Genomic DNA, 20501 nt, shown 5'->3' on the forward strand with positions numbered 1-20501 from the left:
TAATTGTGTGTTCTGTGGTAAATTACTTTCACTGTAATGCTGATTAAGAGTGAATGTGGTTATTATGTTTTGATCTTGCATTGCTTCAGTAACTTCTAGAAATCATCCTTTTTAGATTCAAGTAGAAAGCGTGTCCAAATTTTAACACAGGAAGGACAAACTCCATAACAAAGAGAATATTGGTGATCTTCGTAAACTACCACTAATGACTCATTCTCTTATTAGGTTGAGAGTGGTTCTGCTGATTATTAAGATAATTTGAGCCAACAGATTTTGCCGTACAACACGTTGATGGTATAATTTGTAGTCTTTTAACTAATTAAATGCTACTTATATGATGTGGTTGTAAAACAGGGTGGGGAGTGATGCAATGCCTGTTAATGAACTTCACGAACCCCTTATTTATCATAGAAAGCAAAACATTATAGATTACTCTGTGACCACCTTTAAGTAATATATGAGAATAGAAGAAAGAAGCCCAGTAGTGGTGATGTAAAACCTTCTTAAATTATCAGCCAGATTTGGAAGCAGGAATTCAATTGCCAGTGAGAGACAGTGGCAAACACTCTGGTCTCAGCCCAAGGATATTGTGCTGCTCTTTGCTAAGTCAGTTGGCCAGAAACTATCTACAGAAGTGGCAATTATTCTATTCTTTCTATGCACTCTCTCCTCCCTCCCCACGTACCGCATGTCCCACCCTCCCCTTCTCAAATTCTGGTTAGTGATTTCAAGTAATCCTTAAGTTCCATCAGATTTACTTTTAGACATATCCCATATCTAGATAATTGGCACCATCTTCACTGCAACTTTCGTCCAGGTCCCAATTGTAACAGTCTTCTTATTGATCTTTCAGCTCATGTTCTTGTGCCTAATAATCTACTCTCTGTGTGGAAAAACACTGCAAAACAGATTTTGTCATGCCCCCGTTGTCAACCTTCCATTGGCTTCCAGTCACTGCACAATGACATCCAGACTCCTTGTTTGAGTCTGGAATGCCCTGAATGATCTGCCTTCCTCCTCTTTTCCATGCCTCTCTTTATTCACCCAATGACAGTTACATGACCCTTTTTCTATTCTTGGACACGTCAGGCTTGTTTCTGCCTTAGGCTCTCTGTAGTGGCCACTTCCTCTGCCTGGAATGGTTCTTCCTGGATCTCACATGGCTTGCTGTTTCTGCTTATTCATGACTCAGCTCAGATTCCCCACAAACCCCAACCAGGCTTTCCCTGTCCTCTGTGCAAGTGGCCCTTATTCCAGGTACTCGCTATCTCATCATCATGCTTGCTGGTCTCTGCATCATCTATCACTGTCTGAAATGTTCTCATTTATTCAGGGGTTTATTATCTGTGGCTGGTAAATATTTGTTGAATTAACAAGTTACTTTAACAACAGAACCATATTTCATGTGCCATCTGAACTCTGGTATATAAAACAGACATAAAGGGAACTGCTCTGGATGCAGTGAGGATGGAGGAGAAGGCACTGGATTCACTCTGATGCACTCTCTCCTGTCCCTGCTCCTTCCGAACCTCAGGTTCTCACTCCCCACTCTGAATTTGATGAATACAATTTGAACACCATAGCCCTAGACTATTGGTTGTGGAGGTGAAGGAGTGGCTGGGTACATTTCCACCATTATCTGCCTGAATCCAAAGTTTGGCTGGTAAGCCCCATTGTGAATCAAGACTTTCTCTCTTGGTTCCTCTTCTTTACAGAGGAGCCATAAGTAGATTACAAAGGGTAAAAGCATTCTGTTAGTGAGTGAATGGGTCTTAACAAAAGATATGTTTCCTTTTATGTCCTGCAGAGGCTCTGACCTAGAATCCCATTCGGCACCTCGTTATATGCCAGGCCCTGGCTCCGAGAGGAGGTCATTATTTCAGCCTGTAATCTGACATAAAGGCTTCCCATTTTTCAGCTACATAAAGTAATATAACACACATCTCAGCATCAGACATTAGGATTAACACTGACAAGGCTTACGTTAAAATGCTCTGCTAGGCGGCATCTCTAAAGTGAATAGAATAGCTAACGTGCCTGCATGATGGATGATTCTTACTTCATGGGGAGAAGGATTTATGTTTAAATAGTATTAACATTTTCACTGTGACAGCCATGGTTTAAAAGACTAGTATTTAAATATAAGATTTAATGTATTTCTATAATAATACTAATCCCACATTATTAATTTTTTATGCTTTTAATTTTGATAACCCAACTCACCAATTTAGAAAATGTCATCTCCTCCTTGGTTTAATTTTTTTCTTTTTTTAAGTGAAATTGAAATTATACTATTAAGATGAAGTACACAATTTGAAAGTAAGGAACCATCTATTTGACATAGAGTGGAGGAGTCAGAAATGGGCAGTTTTCAATTTAAGCTAAATGTGGATCATTAATTAGCAGTGATAGTAGTAGTTATACAACTAATTATGAGCCTGAAGCTCTGGCCCCCTGGGGAGAGGCAGCCTTGATGGTATAGGAATTGCTCTGGAGATTACAGGAAGGTAAAAGAATTAGGCCTCCCTTCTAAATGAACAGCATGCAAATTTTTTTTTTTTTCCTTTCTCTTTCATATAATTTCAGAGGGGCCTTTTAGGCAGAAAGGGTGAAGTCTGAATGCCCCCTCTTCCTTCTTCCCTACACAGAAAAGCATTGCTTCTTAGAGACCCACGTTGTGTGCAGAGAGAGGGTAATGCACACATGAGGGTATGGCATGAACACCAGTTCATGAGAACAAAGAAACTGCAAGTCGTGTTAACCTGCCCAGGGCCATAGGATATATGGCTGCGGGTTGTATACTAGATCAGCCAGAGTGGGCTAGATATGCTGCAGGAATTAACAGCCCCAATATTTAAATAATACAAGTATGTTTCTAACATGCTCTATTAGCCCGTTTTCATTCTGCTGATAAAAACATACCCAAGACTGGAAAGAAAAAGAGGTTTAATTGGACTTACAGTTCCACATGGCTGGGGAGTCCTTAGAATCATGGTGGAAGGCAAAAGGCACTTCTTACATGGTGGCAGCAAGAGAAAACGAGGAAGAAGCAAAAGCGGAAATCCCTGATAAACCCATCAGATCTTGTGAGACTTACTATCACAAGAATAGAACAGGAAAGACCAGCCCCCATGATTCAATTACCTCCCACTGGGTCCCTCCCACAGCATGTAGGAATTCTGGTAGATACAATTCAAATTGATATTTGGGTGGGGACACAGCCAAACCATACCATATGTCTTTTGCAGATTAGCTGGGTACTGTGTATATGTCCCTTCATTTTAAGAATATAGGCCGATCACTGTCTGCCATCTGCGATCTTGCTAGTTGTCATGGCAGAAAGAAACAAATATGGTAAATTGTGCACTAACTAATAAAGGCTTCCACCTAGAATGGGATCATTTCTGTTTTCATTAATTGGCCATGGCAAGCCACATGGCCACATCTAATTTCAAGGGAGCAGGAAAGGGCAAACTTTCCATTCAGCAGGAAGAAAACAAGCTAGAAATATTAGTATATGACTCTTAAAACTACCACAGGTACCTTGCCAGTGGGTGAGCAGGAGCTGAATTCCAGCTGCAATCCTTTGGTTAAGCAATGAGCTCTGGCTCAGAGCTTCATCTGCCTGGAAGGAGCACCTTTTTTTCTCCTTTGTAAGAAGGTACCTCAGAAGAACAGACCCTCAGCTATGTAATCCATTTTGCCTGCTGAGTGACGGTAATAATCTTAATTCATTCACTTGTTTTCATATTCAGAAGTATTGAGTGAGTCCCTACTATGAGCTAGACACAGGGAGTAGAGCTGTGAATAATCATGCATGGTCTCTGGCCTCATTGAGTTTATGGTCTCTCAGGGAAGATAGATAATGAGAAGGAAATAATCACAGATGTGATGGATGCTAACGGAGGGAGATATGTAGGATGCTATAGGATCATATGATGGTAAGTAAGTTATCCATTGCAGGCATAGTTCCTTCTTATGCAGCACTGTGATTCTCCTTTGGGGATACCTAGTAGTTTTGAGCCCTTTCAGCAGATAATTAGACCAAGGCATAGATAATTTAGAGGACTTGTTATTTGGGACATTGATGAGCACTAGAGTAGTCTAAGGAGTGATGTGCATCTCAAAGCAGGCCCTGAAATGTCCATCTGATGTTCATTAAGACTTTATCTTAGGGTGGCTAGGGCTGAGAGGGAGCGGGTAACTGCATTGGCTTGGAGACAAGCATTGACCCAGGTTTCTAAATACCTCGCCTTAAAAGGGCCCTGTTGCAGTGCGCTGCCCGTAATCCTTGGACGGGACTATTCCTCTACACATTGACCCCTGGCTTCCATCTTTAAATACTATGACATTCTAGCTGTTGTCTTTTTCTAGTCACTGGTATCTACTTCGTGTATGTGCAGTGCAAGCTAGCCTGAAAGTGCTAGGAATTTAATCCCCCAGCCCATATCCTACCCCACCACCCCTTGGTAGCAGTTATCAGCAATGACTAATGGAAGTTGGTGAGTAAGTACCCAGGCTCCCTTGCTCCTGTGGAGGAATAACTGTGAAACATATCTATAGTGTTTCCCAGTGAAACTGAGTCCCTCTTGCCCACAGCAATCACCTGCTTAATATCACACATTTTCTTCCCTCCTGATCTTACTTCCTCACTCCACTAGTGGTGATTTCAGCAATTACCTTCTAAATCAACTACTTGCCTTCAAAGTCTTATCTTCAGGGTTTGCTTTAGAGGAACCCAGCCTAAGACAAGTATATTTAAATATCCAGCCAATAATCCCCAGAACGGGGGCCTATAAAACATTCTCTGTCTGCTCTTCTACAAATGGGATGCTAAGATAAAAGGTGACATTTGACATAGATAATGCAGAGAAATAGCAAGTGAGTCTGCTGGATGGCCATTGGTCCTTAGCTGGCTGATTGCCATTAGGATTGCTCATATGGTTTGGCTGTGTCCCCACCCAAATCTCATCTTAAATTGTAGCTCCCATAATCCCTGCATATCGTGGGAGGGACCCAGTGGGAATCATGGGGGCAGGTATTTCCCGTGCCGTTCTTGTGATAGTGAATAAATCTCACGAGATCTGATGGTTTTATAAAGGGCAGTTCACCTGCACATGCCCTCTTGCCTGCCACCATGTAAGATGTGCCTTTGGTTTTCCTTTGCCTTTCACCATGATTGTGAGGTCTCCCCGGCCATGTGGAGCTGTGAGTCCATCTTTTTCTTTATAAAGTACACAGCCATGAGTATTTCTTCATAACAGTACAAAAATGAACTAGTACAATTTTGCTTTCAAAAATACTGGCAGACTACACTGTAGCATCAGTTGCAGGGTTTTTTTCCCCAAAGGCATCTTGTGATAATTTGGCATTTTTTGTTCATATTCATCATGACTAGTACCAATTATATCACATAATCCTTTGGGGAGAAAAACACACTTTAACACAACACAAAGGCCATAGAAAATATATTTGACTTTTATTTTTCCTTCTGCATACCATGTTTCATGTTCTTCTAGTTCATAATTTCTTCATCAGCTATATTGTTTACTATTTGACTTTTTGGCATAAAAATACATTGATTAGAGAAAGAAATTAAGGTCTAATTTATGAAAATAGACTTCTTGTACTCAAGGAAATTCATGTGGCGTTATTTGGAAAAGGTGATGAATGTGGTTTTCAGTAGAGTATCTGCATAAATTATGATTGATTTGCAATTCATCACCTTCCTTTCTGGCTCCTTCTTAGTACAGAAACCTTATCTGTGCATTATCAAGGAGGGAATATTTTTAGGTAGTGATTATTCGGCAGAAGTGCTAATAATGATAGGGGAAATTTTTAAGAAAATATTTCCAAACTGGGAGTTTCTGCATTTTCAAAAACAGCACCCTGGAAGTTTGCACTGAGCCCTTCCATCTTTCAGGTGTTGCCTTCCTTGAACGATGTCTGAAAATAAATGTTTCTCTGTGCGTTTGTGACCCCAGTGGGTTTGGCCTTGAGCTTCAGAGAAAGACAGTAGGGCACAGAAGTATTGCCAGTGCTGTCTATTCTACAGCCTCCCAATCAGTATAACTGATGCCTCGATCTTCCTCACACTCATCATCTTTGTACATGGTGTTGGTATCCATGTTTGCCATGGAATGGGTCATCTTGTATTTTAGCTGTCTTTGAAATAGATTGCACTTCCCCTATATACCACCACCCATGCTTCCTCATCTCTATGTGCTTGTGCTTGTTTCCCCTTTGGCCAAGAGTCCATTCTTGTCATCCTGCCAGCCAGTCAAGCTCTACTTCAAGTTTCTGCTCAGTGCCACGTCCTCCACAGAACTTTGTCCATCAGAACCCCCTCTTTCTCCCTCTTCTCTTCAGGCACAAGGCACAAGGCAGCCTACTGTAGTAGGAAAAAAAAGGCACAAGGCAGCCCACTGTAGTAGGAATAAAAGAGATCTTTGGGGTCCTATGGACCTATAGTCCAATCTGGGCTTTGACATTTACTAGCTGGCAGATCATGGATCATTACTGGATTTTCATACCTTGCTGTTTCAATGTCTAATTCCCACCTCTTGGTTCAGAGAAGGAGCCTGGGGAATATAAACGTTCTCCTTCCTTCTGTTTTCTGAAGTTTACTCATACCTTATCTGACATTCTCTGGTGGTTCCTTTTTATTCTGTTCTACCGTGTATTAGAACTATTGATGTAGATGTTTTATCTCACTTTTCATAATCAACTCAAACATACTGATCCACACCGACTGCCCTGTGCTCACCAGGCACCTGTTCTCCAATCAGTCTCATACTTTTCAGTAAATCAAACTAACAAGGTAAACAAATAAATATGTATGTCCTAAAGATGTTGATGAAGAGTGTGGATGTTATTGGTGGTGATTTGGAATAATGGAAGAATTATGTAATGCATAACAGTTTAAAATTTATTCAACTTTTTTCCAATATCCTTCTTTTCCCTACAAGTTCCATTCCCTATGGCAGCTGTTTGCTTGTTTGCAAGTACTGTCTCTCAATATCTAGCAATCAGTTTTTCTCCTTGCACACCTGGTCACCCTTCCCTCCTTTATACTGAATCTTCTTTTCTTTTTTGTAAGTCAGCTGGCTGCCCTTTGACCGTTCTCATTTGCATTCCTGATCATCAATTCTTCCCAACAGAGGGTCTTCTCAGAAAACAAAGAAGGATTCTAATCACGTATAAAATAATTTTCCCATTAAACTTATGCTATTTTCTTCTTCTCGGAGCTCAGCACTTTTAGTATTTTTTTAATTCTGAAGCTGTTTCAAACCTACAGAAGGGTAGCAAGAACTGTGGTATCCTTTCACCCCGATTATCCACCTTTTAACATTTTAATTCTCTTTCATTCAGAGAGATCAATATATAGATATTCCCTTTCAGATATGATGCTCCATCACTCTTTAGGTGTTTGATTACCTTCCCAAAACAAGAGCACTCTTCTCATTACTATTATAAAAACACTTCCAATCAGGAATCAACACTGATACCGCACTACCATTCAGTCCACAGGCCCCATTCACATTTTGCCAACTGTCTCAATGATGACATTTTCTTTTTTGGTCCAGGATGCTATACAGAAACATACATTGCATTTAATTAGTATTTTTCATCAGTTTCCTCCAATCTGGAACATTTTTTGTTTATTTGTTTATTTTTGTTTTGAGAGACAGAGTCTCCCCGTGTTGCCCAGGCTGGAGTGCAGTAGTGAGATCTCAGCTCACTGCAACCTCTGCCTCCCAGGTTCTAAGCAATTCTCCTGCTTCAGCCTCCAGAGTAGCTGGGATTGCAGGCATGCACCTCCATGCCTGGCTAATTTTTTGTAATTTTAGTAGAGATGGGGTTTTACCATGTTGGCCAGGTTGGTCTTGAACTCCTGACCTCAGGTGATCCACCCGCCTCAGCATCCCAAAGTGTTGTGATTACAGGTGTGAGCCACAGTGCCCATCCTGTAATTTTTTTTTTTATTCTTTCCTTGTCTCATGTTTTCCTGCCTTAAAGAGTATAGGTCTTTTTTTCCTGTAGGATGACCCTCTCTCTGGAACTTCCAATATTTCTGCATGATTAGACTCAAGTCATGTATTCTTGCATGCCATCTTGGCAGGAATTCCACAGAAATGCTGCTAAGCTCTTCTTAGCATATCACATCAGAAGGCAACCACACTGACCATATCCCTACTTGATCACCTGGTCCAGTTGGTGCTTTCCAGATCTCCCCATCATTCTTTGAGCATTTCTTTATATTCTGGTACAAAAAAAAAGATGCTCCAGGATCATCTTATACTTTCCGTGTCCAGCCTTGGAATCAGCCACTTCTCCAAGCAGCCCTGGTTCCTGTCCATGTAGAATGATTTCAGAAATCAAGATCTGGGTGCTTAGCATGCTTATTGTTCCTGTGAAGTCAGTGCTTCGAGACCAAAGCAACACAGAGCTAGGAAATATGTACATATAAGTCCACACAAACACACACTTACTATTATTTCCATATCCGTGTATGTGTATATGTTTACACATAAGCCCCATGAATTCATATCAGTATTTTCAATTCAAATCCAAGTCTTTTCCCCCTTCCACATTTATAAATACCTTATCTGAAAGAGAGAAACTTGGTTCCCATTATCCTCAATATATATACACATTTGTTCAATATTAGCCTTTGCTGCCCACCACCTCCATACCTCTCATCCTCTGCTCTGCTTCCTCATACACTAGAAACACCACTGCCCCCATCCGTGCAGCACCCCTCTCCCCACATTGCCCTGCATGTTCAGTTGCAGAGTAGGCTGCCATCACTACCCACCTCCACAAGACACCCTTCACTCTCACTACCTGCCTTCTCAGATGCTATCATTTCTCTCCAATAAACAAAGAGAAAAGGCTAGGCAAGGTGGCTCATACCTGTAATCCCAGCACTTTGGGAGGCCGAAGCTGTCGAATCATGAGGTCAGGAGTTTGAGACCATCCCAGTCAACATGGTGAAACCCTGTCTCTACTGAAAATACAAAAAAAAAAAATAGCTGAGCGTAGTGGTGAGCACCTATAATCCCAGCTAGCTACTTGGGAGGCTGAGGCAAGAGAATCACTTGAACCCAGGAGGCAGAGGCTGCAGTGAGCCGAGATCGCGCCACTGAACTCCAGCACTCCATCTCAAAAAAAAAAGAAGATGGGAAAAGGAAGGAAGATCACCATTTATGCCTTTTTGCTGATAGATGATGTGGGAAATTCCCATACGCCTTTCACAACACAGTCACACATATGTTGAATGAGCAAACCTTTATTTGCCATCTACTCCCTTTTACTCTCTGCATTACTTACCTATCTCCAAGGCTGTGTCCAAGCATAGTTGAAGACAGAAATCACTTAATAATATTCAGCTGAGTCAACTGGCCATAAAGCTGAGACTCCAATTAGAGGAACTGGAAGCTCTGGGCAGTGGTGTCAGGGGACCAGCAGGTGGCGCCCACAGGTTCAACTCTAAACCTTTCTGTATCCAGGCTTGTTCACTACCCTGTTTCACCATCTGGTTTTTCTCTATCAGAGCTCTTTAAAAATATGTTAGCATTCACAGTTTCCAGTACCGCTGCAGACAGAAATGCTGAGAAATGCATTCTTGTTTTCCTTCCCAAGGTACCAATAGTACAAAGACAAGCATAAAACCCCTTAGGATACAAAAAAAAAAAAGCATTTTGCACAGCATAGTCATAAGTGATGTCACTCTGTAATCTTTAACAGGAGTGGTGTTTTCCACACTCAGTGGACAAACTGACTCTTGAATCTTTGTTAGGTCTCCCTGTCTAATCGATATGTAAGCTTCTGTAGGGAAAGAATAGAGTGGAACAGCATATCTTCCCCACTGTTTTATCAGGCCAACAGAGTCCCTGAGCCTTATACCTTTTCTGCCGCTAACCACTTCTCCAAGTTGAAAACTCTCAATCATTTTATTTTTTCTCAGGTTGCTTCTTTGTATAAATAATCTTGTCCTGTGAAAACTGAAAGTGATTATTGGCAACATTTTTGATAACCTAATAGAACAAAACTACAAGCCCTAGCTAAGGTAAATTATCATAAATCTTCTATGTCAGGAACGTGGTGGAGAGTTGCAGGTGGGCAGGGAAGTGGCCAGAATGTTTAAAAAAAAAAAAAAAAATCTTCTGACCTGGAGTCTGTGGCAGAGTGGAGAGAGTTGCGGTGACATATCTGATCTCATTAGTGTTCAAGGTTCCTCACGCAGAGATGGAGAAATGACAGTGTATCTCTCATTCCTGCCCTCTGAAGCCTTTCCATTAGAAATGCTGCAATTTAATCTTACATGTCACAAATCAAACCGCAACTTGAAAACTGACTGCTTTCCCTGAAAAGGTGAACACATCCCATGCCTTATGGAAGGAACTCCAGTGCCCCTCAGAGGAAGTGCTGTGTCCCCGATAGCAGCTGGTAATATCAACTCCACATTTGAAAGGACCTCTGGGCATCAGTATTCAGAGACTGCGGTTGTTATATTAGCGTGACTTTTTGCAAGTTATGTGACTTTGAGTGAGTTGTTAAAATTCCACTTGACTCAGTTTCTTTATTCACTAATTGAGAATAAAAATCTCCACCATGCAGGGTGGTTGTGGGGATTAAAAGAGAGTTAAAAAAAAAAAAAATCAAATACTCAGCCAGGAAACTAAGTACTTGATAAACAGAAGCTGTAACTTATTATTGCTTACTATTACTTCCAGACACTGAGCTAAGGGCTTTATATTATTTACTTCCTTAATTCCCACAGAAATAGATAGATATTATGAAAAGTCATTTTGCAAGGAAGGAAACTGAGTCTTAGAGAAATTATGTAACTACATTATACAGCTAGAACAATGGTACATTCCAAAGCTAATGCAATCTTTCTGTAATGTTAACACTGCTACTTGTATATTGGAAATAAAATTTGTTATGGCTTACAGTTGAGTACGCTACTAAGAAGGATGGTATACATCTATATTCCTTTGTGAGATGAGGCTGTAATTTTCCTCTCTTGTAATTTTTATGCCTGGTCCTAGTAACAGGGTTATATTGATTTATGGAATCTATGGGGAATAATCTCTTTTTTTCTATCATATGGAAGAGTTTGCATAAAATTGGAATGATGTCTTCCTTGAACATTGGAAAAAATTTGCTTGTAAAATCACCTGGTGTGATGTTTCCTTTGCAAAAAAAAATTTTTAACAATTACCTTAATGTATTTAATAGCCACAGGGCTATATAAGCTTTTTGTTATTTCTTGGGTCCATTATGGTTAGTTATAAATTTTTAGGCATTTATGCATTTCATCTAAACTTTTAAAAATTTTGACAGATAGTTGTTGACAATAGTCATTTATTATTTTAGTTGTAATAAATATTCACTTTTTCATTCAAAACATGTTCTTCTTTTAATCAATATTGTCAAAGGCTTATCTATTTAATTATTTTATCAAAGAATCTACTTTTGACTATTTTGATCTCCTCTAGAAAATGTTTTTCTATTTCATCAATTTGTGCTCATATTTACTGTAGTTTTTCTTTTGCTAAGTATGAACTTATTTTGTGCAGTTTTTGCATACTTAAGATTGACACTTACCTTATTAACTTTGAGGCTATCTTCTATTATAAGTACAGATTTTAATATATAGCATTTATTATTATTCAGTTGTAGGTAACTTTTAATTTCTTCATAATAAAATATCAAGTGGGAGAAAATAAGTGTGTGAGGATAACATAAGGATGGGATCCTTTTTATAAAATTTAAAACAGCTTAGATTATAAAGCATTTTAGGACCAATTATACATGCAATAAAACTCTATAAGAAGAAAGATGAACCTGGGACTCAGGAACATAATGACCTTGGAGACAAGAAGATAAACGGGGGAGGACAAGATAGGTAGATGGGGGTCATTGTGAGGGTCAAAGCTCTTGGTTTGTATGTGGCATTCATGGGCGTTTACTCTATTTAACAAAATAACTTACCAAGTAGTATCAAGACAATTTTTATAATTAACATTGGGCAAATTCTTACTATGTACCAGCTCATTTTAATACTCACTCATTTTAATACTCACTCATTAAATGAGTTTAATACTCACTCATTTTAATATCCTCAAAAGAACCCTGAGAGGGGAAAACATTGTTTAATGTTACAGTTATGATAGATCCAAGTACTGAGTGCAATTAGTATTGAATCAAACTGCTTCAGAGGCCACAATTGTGATCACTGGATATGAGTTTTGGAAAGGCAAACCGAAGTCTTGTTAGTAATCAGGTCTATAGTTATGTGCGGTAGAGAGCTTCCTGTCAGTGGAAGGATTCCAACAGAGACCATTTTCTCCCTCCAGCGATGTGCCATTGGATAAAGAGACTTAGTTGCATGAGCTTCTTAGCCTCCTATTACTACCAAAGGCCTCAGGGCAGTCTGGCTCCTCTCTCTCTGCTCACTTAATGAGAAAGTTATTTAGGGAGGGAGCCTAGTATGGCAATAATATGGGCTCTAGAGTTTCCTGGACCTTGGTTCAAATCCCAGATCTACCAATTACTAGCTTTGTGCCTGTGAAAAACAACTGTTATTCCCCAGACCTCAGTTTCTTCATCTGTAAAAATCACAAAATTGTGAGGATTAAATAAAATAAGCTCTGGATTCTGCCCTGTACTACGCTTGGACTAGAGGAGAGTGCTCTGCGGTGTGAGAGAGGGGGAAACCAGATTTGCTGAATATATGATGCCAGCACCTGGATTCCCTAAGACAGTGAGTTCTGACACTTCACAAGGCAGAATAATGACCTCAGTGATGATTGGGATGCCCAGTGGAAAGTCAGATGGGAAACTTGACCTCTCTGCCTTCCCGTCCCTGTTCTTTAGCACATGCGATGTGAGCACAATACTGAGCTTCAATTATTTATCAGACGTATTTGTGTTCAGTGACACGTGTGGCAGATATAAATCTGTGGGTTCTTCCCCCTGGAATGCTTCTGGGCGAGTTATACAGCAGGGACCCTTTAAAGCATCAGCGTTGAAGAGCAGAGATTGATTTCTTTCCCAGTCTTTTTCTTTCATGTATCTTAGGCTTCTCGGGATTTCCTTGCAGTGCAGGGCTAATGACTTTTGATACCAATCGATGCAAAGCTAATTAATTTACTTCACAATTTTCATGTACTCAAAGTACCCAGTGGTTCAAATGATTTGTTGTTGTTTTTTGTTTTTGTTTTTTAGAAGTCTGTTCTTTGTCTTCTTTTATTTATTATTTTTCACACGTGGACTAATTAGCTCCTGATGACTTTATCTATTGGTGGGATTCGAATTATAGCAGGCATGTGGATTGCAACGAAGGAGCACTGAGATTCTATGACTTCCATGCTTTTTAATTGCTAAGACTTCATGACAGGAACTCTAGACTCTCAATAAGTATATTTTATTTTGATACTTTATGGAAATTAGCTAGCTAATTTTAACTGTCTCTTGGATGTTCCAACATGGCGTGAGATGGAAAGTGTCTATGTGTGTGTCCCCATATCTCTGTGTCTGTGTGTGTGTCTGTGACACACACAGATGCACACCCACAATAGAATATGATGAAAAGAAAAATTTGTGGAAATTGTTCTCAATCTGGAAACTGTAAATTCTTTACTTCTTAATTTAAAACATCATCCGTTCATGATGATACTAAAGAATTAGTCCATTTAGATGAGCTTCCTGTTTCATATTTTGAAGTATTTAGAGGATATTTTATTCGCTGAAGATTGTACTTAGTTTTCATAATGGTATAATTTAAGCATATTATTCATAGGACTTGCAAATCACATAATACAACTGAGAAGACAAGATGTACCTCAGTGATAGAAAGTATAGGCTATGAAATTCACTAAACTTGAGTTTGAATCTTGGCTCAAGCTTATAGTGGCCAGTTTGAAATATCTACATTCTTTGAGTTTCAAGTTCTTGAACTGTAAAATGAAGATCATGATAGCCTATGTGGATTTTTCAAAAATGAGCGTTCAAACAACAGTGAGATACCACCACACACTTGTTAGAAGAGCCCAAATCAGAACACTGACAACGCCACATGCTAGAGAGGATGTGAAGCAACAGGAACTCTCATTCATTTCTGGTGGGAATGCGACATAGTACAGCCTCTTTGGAAGACAGTTTGGTGATTTCTTAGAAAACTAAACACTCTTACCACATGATCCAGCAGTGTACTCCTTAATATTTACCCCAAGGAACTGAAAACATATCCACACAAAAACCTGCACATGGACGTTCATAGCAGTCTTATCTTTAATTGCTAAAACATAGAAGCCGCCAAGATATTCTTCAGTGGGTGAATGTATAAATACACTGTGGTACATCCAGACAAGGGATTATGATTCAGTGCTAAAAAGAAATTAGTTATCAATCCATGAAAAGACATGGAGGAAACCTAAATGCATATTACTAAGTGAAAGAAGCCTACCTAAAAAGGCTGCCTGCTCTATGATTCTGACTATGTGGAATTCTGGAAAAGGCAAAATTATGGATATAATAAAAAGATCAATGGTTGCCAGGGATTAGGAGGGAGGGAGGGATGAATAGGCAGATCACAGAGGATCTTTTACGGCAATGAAACTACTCTTTTTGATACTATAATGGTGGATACATGTCATTATACATTTATCCAAACCCATAGAATGTACAACACCAAGACTGAACCCTAATGTAAACTATGGACTTTGGGTGATATGTCCTTGTAGGTTCACAAATTGTAACAAATGTACCAGTCTGGTGGGGGGAGATTGATAATATGGGAGGCTACATATGTGGGGGCAGGGAATATGTGGGCTATCGCTGTACCTTACTCTCAGTTTTGCTGTAAACCTAAAACTTCTCTAAATATAAAGTCTTTACTGTTTTAAAATGAGTATTCATGCAAAAGGTGTGGCACATTTCTTGGTATATAGTATGTGTGCTGTAAACACTACCTGCTCATTGATGGGGGTAATATTACTGTTTGGTGGTTGACTCTCTTGCTCTATTCTCTACCCCAAGAACAAAGCACCACCCAAGAGTTTAAAAATTAAAGAGCTTACACTGAAGGCCTCCTGCTAGTTTACTTAAGGAAATGGAATGTGGCTGGGTGGAGAGCCATATGCTGGAGAACAGAATCTACCATACCTTAAATGATTATGTGTGATTTTCAGTACTCAATATAACAGTTTAATCAAAATACCCAGAAAGAACTAATATCCCCCTACTGGGTGAATCTTATCTCTATCTAAACTGAGACTCAAGCAATGTGTTTTAGAGCAAGGTGAAAGTGTAAATTAGAATCAGTTCTACAGGTATGTGTGACTACTCTTTTTCTCTTAATTGGGACATTCTTACTAGTTTGTTTTAAAAAGACTCCAAAGTAATGTCTGATTTTCATGTTGTCAGAAGCTTGTAGGAGCTTTAATCTTGCAGTTTAGAAATAACACCTCCATGAAGAAACTAACATAACATAACAATGCACGTAGCATCACCGGGGATCAAGGTAAATTCTAATGGGAATGGCAACTTGTGATAGTGATATTCTGTACAGTTTTGGGTAAAACACTCGTGTCTGTTGAGAACATGAGTGAATGTAATAAGCCTGATTGAGGAGTGAAATGGGCTTTGCAACAATGACTAAGAACAAAGCTAACTATTGCATAGGTTGGGTGTGTATCAAATGATAATTGAATGGGCTTGGAGTTGGCTAGGCTTGGGTTTGAAGCTGAAGTCTATCACTCATTAGCTGTTTAACTTCAGACAAGTTACTTAGTTTTTCACACTTTGCTTTCTTCTCTGTTAAACTGAGATAAACATAGGTCTCTTGCATGGAAGTTGTAAGGATCAAGTACAATAATGGATTTGAAATACTTAGCATAGGTCTGGCACATAAGAAATGCTCTGCATATTTCTAATCTTAATGTTTTATATTAAATATTATATTTTACCTGACATTTAACCAGTAGCTAATGAGCCATAAAAGTTCTAGTTAATTAATAATTAATGAGCTCTGATCATTTTTGAGCTATGAGGATTACCAGCACTCTACTACCACCATCATCATCAACTTTAGATTCCACATATGAGACCATCAGCTGACTGTCTGGACTCAGCCAGACTGACCTTCTTAGAAGGTCCAGGAGGAGCCACTGGGTCCTGGGTCAGAATATCACAGCTTCATCATCAGTGTCCAAATCCAAAATAGAGATGACCCTGCTCTTTTAATTGATTTTCGTTTACCAACCCCTTGTGAACAAGGAAACTGGAAGACTATTAGAAGTAGAAAGTATCGGCCATAATCTAGGTTATTCCCTCGAAGGGGAGCTTTGGTGACATCAGAATGGATTAGAACACACAATCAGGCTTTTAGGATGCCAGGATCACCACCTCTACCTCCCCTTGAAAAGTAGTATTCTTTTTGTTGCCTTACCAACACATTTACAAATGCAGAAAGACTCTTGCTTTTATGGCAAGTCACACCCGCAGGGTGCCTTTTCTCAGACAGGTGTGAGTCCTTCAGTCATTGTTCCCAGCGTCAGTGATGCATGCAGGAGCTGAGAAGAGAGGTGACTCATTTTTAGTTGATATCTTAAATAAAGTTCCTGTCTTGTAAGTACCGCGCGCTAACTGGCACTATTCACAATAGCAAAGACTTGGAATCAACCCAAATGTCCATCAGTGACAGACTGGATTAAGAAAATGTGGCACATATACACCATGGAATACTATGCAGCCATAAAAAAGGATGAGTTTGTGTCCTTTGTAGGGACATGGATGCAGCTGGAAACCATCATTCTTAGCAAACTATCACAAGAACACAAAACCAAACACTGCATGTTCTCACTCATAGGTGGGAACTGAACAATGAGATCACTTGGACTCGGGAAGGGGAACATCACACACTGGGGCCTATCATGGGGAGGGGGGAGGGGGGAGGGATTGCATTGGGAGTTATACCTGATGTAAATGAGGAGTTGATGGGTGCCTACAAGTTGATGGCTGCAGCACACCAACATGGCACAAGTATACATATGTAACAAACCTGCACGTTATGCACATGTACCCTAGAACTCAAAGTATAATAATAATAATAAAAAATATATTAAAGTGGAAGTCTGGGTCTCCAAAAAATAAAAATAAAAATAAATAAAGTTCCTTGGGGTGGCCATGTGTTCTGTCCCTAACCTCCCTGGTTAGAGAACCTGAGCTTGTATCGGCTCATTAACTCTAATAGCTTGATCTTTAACTTCTCTTCTGTGTGTGATGTACCAGCTTTCACTTCTCCTGTGTAATTTAAGTGCAAGGATATACCACATTTTTTATTGGAGGGCTTAGGATTTTCAGGGTTACCCTGGGTCTGAGTTTCATTTTAATGAGGCAGTGCCAGAAAACAACATAGGATTCCATTACCTCTAAGAGACATACCCAAAGCGTTTGGCCCAACTACTACTTATGCAGCTGCAAATTATGAATTAAAGTAGATGTTGGTAAAGAGGTAAAGTTGTCAGTTCAAAAAGTTACTAGGGAATATTGCAGATTAAAACATTTGTCCACTGATAATGAAAGTTGACAGTTTCTTCCTGCTTAGATTTTAAATCCAGCATCTTTACTTTTTCCAATTTATGTGGAAATAATGAATGTTTTGTATTAAGACCTTCTCCCTCTGGGGAAGAAGGCTTCACCTTTCTAATTTTTATTGAATTAACTACCAGCATGCAGGGAATTTCATGTTAGCATTTGGTCCTAGCAGATCATTTCAAAACACATTGGAAAAAATATACCTAATTAAAGTTGTATGGAAAAAAACCCAGCATGACTTACTTTTAGGCTGTTAGTACATATAGTTGTGTATCTATAATTTATTTTAAGGAACTAACGTCAAAGGCATTATAGCTTCTGTAGCTGAGCATATACCTTATAATATTTCTGATTTTGTCAAAAACTAAATTGTGCTTTTCCCTTCACTGTAGAAACAATACATACTTCCTTCTATAAGCTACTCTTATAATATACCTGATTATTTAAGAATAACCCATATTTATTTCTGAAAACATTACAAATCTTACTTTTAGAGAACAAAGAAGTTTTAGATAGTTCGTCATTAATTGGTAAACAACTAGCTCCTTCCTGGTAAGCATGTCTCTTGTTTCATCTCTTCCATACAGTCCCTCAGGTACATGCTGTTGGAAAGCTTAGGAAACAAATTCTTGGCATCCAGCTTTCATCTATGTCTGTATATATCTGTGGGTTGGAGGTCTAGGGTAGTTTGCAAGCCACCAGTCAGATAGATTGAAGTCTTGATAATTTTGTCTCCATGAGATTGTGGCTTGGACATAGCTCATGTTGCATGCATTATTTCATCTTTTTCATATGCATTTAATACTGGGAGAATTTTTTTTATTTTTTATTTTTGATTATTTATTTATTTTTATTTTTATTTTTATTTTATTTTTTTGGTGACAGGGTCTCACTCTGTCACCCAGGCTGGAGCGCAGTAGCATGATCTCAGCTCACTGCAACCTCTGCCTGCCAGGCTCAAGCGATTCTTATGCCTCAACCTCCTGAGTAGCTGGAATTACAGACATGCACCACCACGCCTGGCTAATTTTTCTATTTTTAGTGGAGCCATGGGGTTTCACCATGTTGGCCAGGCTGGTCTTTAACTCCTGACCTCTAGTGATCTGCCTGCCTCGACCTCCCAAAGTGCTGGGATTACAGGCATCAGCCACTGCGCCTGGCCGAGAATCTTGTTTCTTAACAAACAGCTATACACATTAGCTTGAATGGAATTTGCCTATGAAGGGATATGAACCTGACCTCGTATATGAGAATACTGTCCTAAATAGAATTTGCATGATGACCGGATTTATTCTGTTTAGGATCATGTGATATTTGAATAAATAGAAATATAAAAACAAAGAATGACAGATGCAGCTGAATACTCAAGAGTGAAAGATGAGAGACAGGGACTCTGAAATGAGATCTTTTTCCCCAAGTGTTTTATTGTTACTGGGCATGGAAGGAAGAATCTGAAATAATGCTATTCTGGTAGAGCTTTACAATGGCATTTATATGGCACCATATTTGGAATGGTTCCTCAGACAATGTAAGTGCCAGCAAGTTGAATGGCATTATTATTGGATAATAATAAGGCTGGAAAACTTAGAATATACTTACCTTCCCATTGCATTACCTAATTTATCTAATATATCCTTAAATGTAAGTACTTTGGGAATTTCAGAAGAAAAAGTATTTAGTGTCAACACAAAGGAATCTTTTTTGTCTTTATTTTATAATTTCTAAGAGCTCTAATATTATTTTAGAAGATACAGATATTACTGAAATTGCTCAAAAATCCCCAGGGCTGTTAAAGGTCTGTATTCTTTTTAATCTTTTTGGCATTCTGTCCCTATAAATATAGATATATTAAAATATAATTGATGGGAAGAGTGTAGAGTATGAAGCTTGAGAAATCTGTATTTCCACATAGATAACAATTGCATTGGCAGAATCTGTCTGTTGTAGTTATTTTGGAACTCTGGAGTCCATTGAAGGCCTGAATATTCCAGGGGAAGGGGCATAAATTGTGATTTATTTCAATCAGTTTCAGTTCTTAGCACAGTAGCAACTACCCATTCCCCATCTCTCAGCCCCATGGCAGGCAGTTGTGCATGTATTCCTGGTGCAGTTTGCACATGGCTTGTGGGAGCCAAGGTGGACAAAAAGGACTCTATCCTCCAAATATTGGGATCTGTATTCTGATTACTGATTGCTGCTTTCAATCACAGAGGTGCAAAAAAGTGGTGGTAGCCATTATTGTTGTACCTTCCTCTCTAGCTGAAGTGACTCCCAAGGAATTTAAAGGGCTGATGCCTTTTTTCCCTTCCCTTAATTTTTCTTCTTTCCCTTTTTGGGACCCAGATATTGAAGACTAGGACATTCAAAAGCAACCACATATGTGGGAGGATTTAGATAGTTACTGTGCATGTTCCAGGCAAGGCATAAGCTCAGAAAAGACCTTAAGTTTATACCTCGGACTGATCCTTGCTATAGAGTTGGCCTACAACAATCAAAAACATGAAAACGAAACCAGCAACCCCAGCAAAGGGGGAGAATCTGATTTCAAGAATTATCATATTATTCTATTCATATGTCCAGTTTTCAACAAAAATAAAATTACAAGGCATACAGAGAAACAGGAACATATTAAGCATTAAAGGGAAAATAAATAAATAAACCAATGGACACTGAACTGAAAAGACCATTATAATAGTGGATCCATTAGCCAAAGACTTAAACTACCTGTCTTAGAGATGATCAAAAAAACTAAAGGAATAATTGGGGAAAGTCAAGAAAATAATATCTGACCAAAAGGGCAACATCAATAAAGAGATACTGATGCAAAGAAACCCAAAAAGAAATTATAGAGCTGAAAAATATGATGACTGACATGAGAAATTCACTGGAAC

At 39.1% G+C, this 20501-nt stretch overlaps 1 protein-coding gene across 3 annotated transcripts in view; it reads left to right on the plus strand.

Moving 5' to 3' along the window:
• Nucleotides 1–20501, plus strand: part of FHIT (fragile histidine triad) — a 1500125-nt gene that overhangs the window by 1381554 nt on the left and 98070 nt on the right. The window lies entirely within an intron of this gene.

Source organism: Theropithecus gelada, chromosome 2 (genome assembly GCF_003255815.1).
Source record: "Theropithecus gelada isolate Dixy chromosome 2, Tgel_1.0, whole genome shotgun sequence".
In the NCBI taxonomy this organism is placed as follows: Eukaryota; Metazoa; Chordata; class Mammalia; order Primates; family Cercopithecidae; genus Theropithecus; species Theropithecus gelada.